The sequence below is a fragment of the Meleagris gallopavo genome, chromosome 22, assembly GCF_000146605.3.
Source record: "Meleagris gallopavo isolate NT-WF06-2002-E0010 breed Aviagen turkey brand Nicholas breeding stock chromosome 22, Turkey_5.1, whole genome shotgun sequence".
Lineage (NCBI taxonomy): Eukaryota > Metazoa > Chordata > Aves > Galliformes > Phasianidae > Meleagris > Meleagris gallopavo.
This window is the reverse complement of record NC_015032.2, coordinates 4183044-4189427: the sequence shown is the minus strand read 5'-3', so window position 1 is coordinate 4189427 and position 6384 is coordinate 4183044.

Below are 6384 nucleotides of genomic sequence, written 5' to 3'. Positions count from 1 at the left end.
TCAATATTAGGCAAGAAGAAAAAAATCTTCATCAATACACCTCAAAGGAACTTGAATTCAACGTGCATGTAATTTACTCACTTGGTGTAAATAACTTGTGGTTTTGATGACAAGTTATTCATGCAGCTACATCTTTGTCTTCCTAACCCCTATATGTAGGCGTATATCACAGAATCACAGAATGGCCAGGGTTGGAAGGGACCTCAAGGATCACGAAGCTCCAACCCCCGACACACGCAGGGCCACCAACCTCCACATTTCATACCAGATCAGGCTGCCCAGGGCCCCATCCAACCTGGCCTTGAACACCTCCAGCGATGGGGCATCCACTGGGCAGCCTGTACATATTTATACATACACACACACTTCATATATTTTAAAAATACATATATGTACGTATATGTGTAATCTCAACTTCTTCACAAGAATTATCCCCATATCTTCAACATCTCCAGCCCTTTTGCCTGTCACCAGGTTCTAAAGAGAGTGTTTTGTATTTCAGAAGCAGCCCAAATTTAAAAGTCCTGGATGTTTCCAGCTTCTCAGGCTATTCTGATTCTCTCGAGCCTACAGCTCTACTGCAAAGTATTCTAAGCAGTTTGTTACATGAGAACCATATCACCCACGATTTAATGTTCATAGACACAGTAACTCTCACTTTATGTATCAATTCATTCAGATACCTGCACCTACTGTGGAGGCACCCAAAAGCACAAAACAACACATCAGTTACTAACAAGTTTAGTTTTACAAAGGGCTGATTTACACAATGGGCACATAGAGTACTCGTGCTCTCTGATCACTAACAAACCAAACACTGCAGTACTGGGGCACCTAAAGCTGAGATTCTGGCCTTAGGTTCACTGCCACTTAGGTTTCTGAAATAACGATGGCAGCACTCATCTCCTGCACAGCACTGGTTTAGATTGTCATTAGACAATCTATTAGAGTGTCATTAGTGATAGGACCAGAGGGAATGGTTTCAAGCTACGGCAGGGGAGATTCAAGCTGGACATTAGGAAGTATTACTTTTCAGAAAGGGTGGTCAGGCACTGGAATGGACTGCCCAGGGAGGAGGTGGAGTCGCCGACCCCGGGGGTGTTCAAGGAAAGACTGGATGTTGTGTTGAGGGACGTGGTTTAGTGGGAGCTATTGGTAATAGGTGAACGGTTGGACTGGATGATCTTTTAGGTCTTTTCCAACCTTGGTGATTCTATGGTTCTATTTCATCACTTCCCTGGAAGGTTCTGGGAATAAAACTCATGTCATGTTTTATCTTATGTGCCTTTGGAAATTGTAGTCCTTCTGGACAAGATACCCATACAATCATACTGAACGCCTAAGATGGGAGATAAACCAGACACTCAGCCTGGCAAGAAAAGAAAATATGGAAGAAAACTAAGAAAGTATCAACAAATTAGTGACTACTTAAATATTTTTTAAAATTCTTCCTTTGTTCAGGAAGCATCTTTCCAACAGAAACACTTCAGTTCAAAATTGATGTTATTTTGAATGCCAAAGAGGGAAGAAAAAGTCATTTATAAAACAATTAGAAATAAGTTTTCAGCCTTGGGGATCTTCCTCAGGGCATGGTGAAACTAGGACACAGCAAAACTGAACAACATCCTGTTCTTCGTTAGCCTAAGGAAGGCCCCATGGCCAAAATGTCTTCTCTAATCTACTTTTGTTTTTTTTTTGACAAAAGGGGTGACCCTTCCCCAGCTAATTACTCTTCTGCAACTTGCAACATATTGCAGCAAGTTCGTCTCCTCTATTTTAGAGGTCACACACAAAGAAATGCATTTATCCAAGCTATCTTCAAATCCCACACCTTCATTTATGTCTGGAACAAACCACTTTGAAATGCTCACTTGGGGAGAAGAGCGAGGCTGTATAACTCAATTCTCCATTGCCTTTCAGTTCTGCCGACATCGACTCTCCGGGGAAAGAGGATGAAATGCTACCATTCCAATCTGGTAGGAGTTTGCATAGCTGTGTAACACCAGCTAAGGGGCAAAGCAGTGGAGAATAGGACTAGCAATTTGAGGATGTCACCTGTAAAAAGAAAGAATGGTTTCTGTCATGCAAGTTTATTGCAGCCCAGAAATGTCTACAGTAACTGTGGGCATATAACATGATGTGCAAGGTTTTTACAAATGGGGCCCTTGTGGCCTCTTGTCAGAACTGAATCTGAAGTGATGACAAGACATTTGTAAGAAGTCTTTCCTGGGATGCTGAAGGACTTCCACAAGGAATCAACTTGAAGATTGGGCTCTTGAGGCCTCCAGTCAAGAGGAGTCCTTCCAAAAAAATACTGAAGGATTTCAGTAAGAAACAACATACATAGGTACCCTGTGAAATACTGAAGGAACTAAACTGTTGGGTTTGAACTCTGCAGATCTCATGATTACAGAAGAGAAGCTTGCAGAGTGTGTGACCAGCTTGTCTGCAGGATGAGGACCAGGTAAAAAACAAACAAACAAAAACAAACAAACAAAAAAACACCTCACACCTTCATAATGTTGCTGCTACTGATATCCTAATATCACTGTCAAAAACACCACCATACCTCATTTGCCAAATGATTAGCTTGACTCACCAAGTACACTAACAGCTAGCATCGTTTCTCCCACCATGCAGATTTCCAAAAGATCACACAAAGAAACTGAAGATGCCCCTTCTCCTAATGAGGCATACCTGACAACAGACTAATCCACAAGGCATCACACGCACGTGATCACTTCCTGTTCATTTTGATAATACAAACTCTTCCACACATCTCAAACTGCTGTTACACTACAGCCTTCTGGCTAGTCCTCTGTTCCCAGCCTTACAAAGCAGCTACCATTGCTTCAGTGGTCCCAGTACCAAACAAAGTAGTGCTCAAACACATTCAGGAATGCAACTGTTAAAGTACTGTACCACTGTAAAGGCATTAAATACTACTATTTTTTACTTTTTTAATCTTGGATTTGTTAAACAATGATAAAGAAGGGAGTCCAGTATTAGTTTCAGGATTGCAGTGTTTGGTGGTCCACACTAACCCCAAAAGCTGACCAGTCTCTGTAATGTGTTTGCACAGAAGCAAAAGATAAAGATAAATATTAAAGATATAAAAAGAGTCTGCAAACTAATTTACTAGAAATACATTCATAGCCACCAGCACCACCAGAACAAAAAGCACAGGCAGTATGAAAAGCATTCCCTTCATCCAGACAGAACCCACCTGAAATCAAGAGCTTTACCATGCCAAAGCTTCAACAGGGGCTGCTTCAGCTCAGGCTACCTCGTAACTATAACATCCCTTGTCCCACTAATGAACCTTTCAGCCTGCTGAAGTTCATCCCAAATGCACTTCAGGCTCTTTCACCTAACTAAGATTTTTTTACAAAGACCCTCTACTAACAAAAGCATGCTGTGGGTCTGCCTTGCCTCTCTGCACCTTTGGGGAGTCACCATTTAAATCCACGCATACAGTTGGCATTGCCTTTATCCCCTCTTTTCAAATTCCTCTATGTCTGACCTTGCTGGAAGTTGCACAGCCTTCTATTTTCTTGACATTGAGTTTATTATAAAAATAAGCAAAGGACGACCCCAGAAGAAAGTTAGCAAAAGACAACTGTTCCTGGTTCCACTGATAAAATCAGTGCAAGCCTGCCCAGACACATCGTCTGTCTGTAAAATGAATATAACATTTGCCACTATCACAGGGAGCTCATTAGTGTTCCTACAGCAATTACAGGTTGGGTGAGGAACTACAGTAAGAAGACAGAGGCATCTCAAGTGGATTAACATCACTGTGCGCAGAGCAGGGCAATGCCCAAAGGGGATTCAGACTGGAGCAGCGAGGAGGGGGGAAGCAAGGAGAGAACTCAGCTTAAAACCAGAAAGTCAGCTCTCTGCCTTTAAATGCCTTTACTGTAACAATATGTAACTTAATATCAGGCCTGGGGATGCTCTGCAGTGGTGCTGTGCGGGCAAGGCTTTGTGTCAGCTCCTTTCTCATCGGTCTTGGCAGTGAGGCAGAGCACTCTCACCATAGCATCTCAGCTGCTACACGACTATCGAGAGCACATGCCTGATTTGATTTTAAATACAAAGAGCGTTGCCTTTAATTGAAACTTTGTGCATGAAAAGTTTATTAAGTTAGACAGCGATGCCGCAGAGAAGCAGTGGTAGAAATTGCCCTCGGGCTGATCCTTCCTAGTCTGCCATTAGGTGCTGTTACACTTAATTGCTGGTGAAAGCAACTTAGCGCTTGATCACATTATTTTCACATTAAACCTTCCCATTGACACAGGTCCTTTGTTAGAAGCAGATCCTTCAAATATACTTGCACAGACAGCACCTTAAAACCAACAGGAGCTTTACAAGCAGAGGAAGTTACTGATGTTTGTGGAGGAGCCAGCAAGATTAAAGCCAGGAGAATTCAGTCACCAATATAACGAGTGTATTTTGTATTTCCTTAACGTCTTTCAGACTAAAGTCTTTAGAAAGGACAAGTCTTGTAAGCACAGACGATAGTTAACGCAACTGACTGGGAGCTTCGCGTTTCACGGGGAAAGCATTGCTGATAATTGCAAATTCTTCAGGGACTTTCCAGTGGCAGCTGAAAAAGCCATAATTATGCCAAAAAATAATAAAAATAAGCAGACTAAAAATTCCAGTTTCAAAGATGCAAAAACAATACCTAAAAAGTTAGAAACTGATAAGAGGCAGATAATGGAGTAAATGAGATATCAACAGACAAAATTAATAACAAGATATGTATTAAAACATACAAAAAAAAACCCTACGTGAAAGCATATACACTGATGGTAAAACTATACACAGAAAGATGCAAAAAAGGCAGAAATGCCTCATAGACACGCTTTACAGCTAGGATTAAGGAGTTCAACAAAATGTTATGGCTCAACTTGGTTTGATCAGATTACTGATAAACAAGCAACTAAATTGCCTGCATTAACATGGGCTGTCTGCCAAAGGCTTAAAAAAAGGAAAAAAAACGAAATCAACAGGTCAAGATAACAAAGACCAAGGAGTTTAAAGGAATTAGGGAACTGTTAACCTTTTAGAACATCATGGAAAACAACCTCATAAATGCCAGAAGTTGCAGGATTGCCAAGAAGTTTCAATTTTAAAGAGTTATGGATGACTCCGGATAACTGAAGACCGTCTAGCCTAGTCTTAATAACTGGCAAAATGATAAAAGATTTATTCATGAACTATCAACAAAGAATTGCAGACAAAACCTATAATTGCTGTGTTTCATGGAAAATTGGTTTAAACAAACCACACTTATTCTTTTTCCTTCTTTTTGGCAGGATTACAAACCTGATTGATAATGGCAGCTGTGAGAATGAGAGGACTTGAACTTCCCTAAGGTTTCTGCCTCAACTGTACCTAAATTCTTACTTGAAGTCCGATGCTCTGCTCTCCGAATGCATTAAGCAGATAATTCACTGACTGACCTCAAACTGTAGCTACTAAGGAAGAGCTACTAGAGAGTTAAACAAACACACAGATTGATTTGGGGTCCAGCCCTGGTCAGTATAACGTAAAAGATAAAGGTAGTAACAAAACTACTGACAATACAATTAACAGATTACAAAGATGAGTAGTGAAAACCTCTGATTCTCCACAGGTTGATATTAAGCAGTAAGAAGTCCATTTAAACCTCTACAGATCTGCTGCTCTGCCTGAAATTGGAGGAACTGCAGCCACCATGCAGGCTCTTTGCAGGGGTCAAAAGGGGTAAAGACCCAGAGAAGAGACGCAAAAACACAAGTACATTGGCCAAAAAACGGAAAGACAACGTACAGCTCCAACCAACCAATAAATAAGACAGGAAGAACTGATGACTAACAACTGACATGGAGCAGGCTGAAGGTAATGTTAAAATTCATACCCCTAAGGAGGATAACACACTCCAGTAAGAACATGCAATGATGTTCATGACTCCCCACCCAAGACACGTTAAAAGTCACCCCAAAAGGGAACAGATGAGGTTAGGATGTGAGGGAAAGTTCTGGAGGGTGCAGAGGAGGGGCGGGGAGAGAGATTAAGGAGACAAGAGAAACAGAGAAGCTGTGCTGCTCCTTCCCCACCAAGACAGGGATCCCTTCTTGCTAAGCACTGCCCCTTCACTTCTTGGTGAAAAATACCCAGGATAGCATTCACTTTGCTAGCGCTGCTATCAAACACCAGCACGGTCACAGCTACAGCACTGATCAATGGCAACACCAAATCCATTCCATTGGTTGCTTCAATCAATCCTTTATTTGTCACCGCTTGTGAAAATGTCCCATTGAAAGTCCTTGGGTGGACTCGGGCAGGCCAATGCCAACAATAGGAACGCCACGGCAACCGGACAGCAAAGCTCCA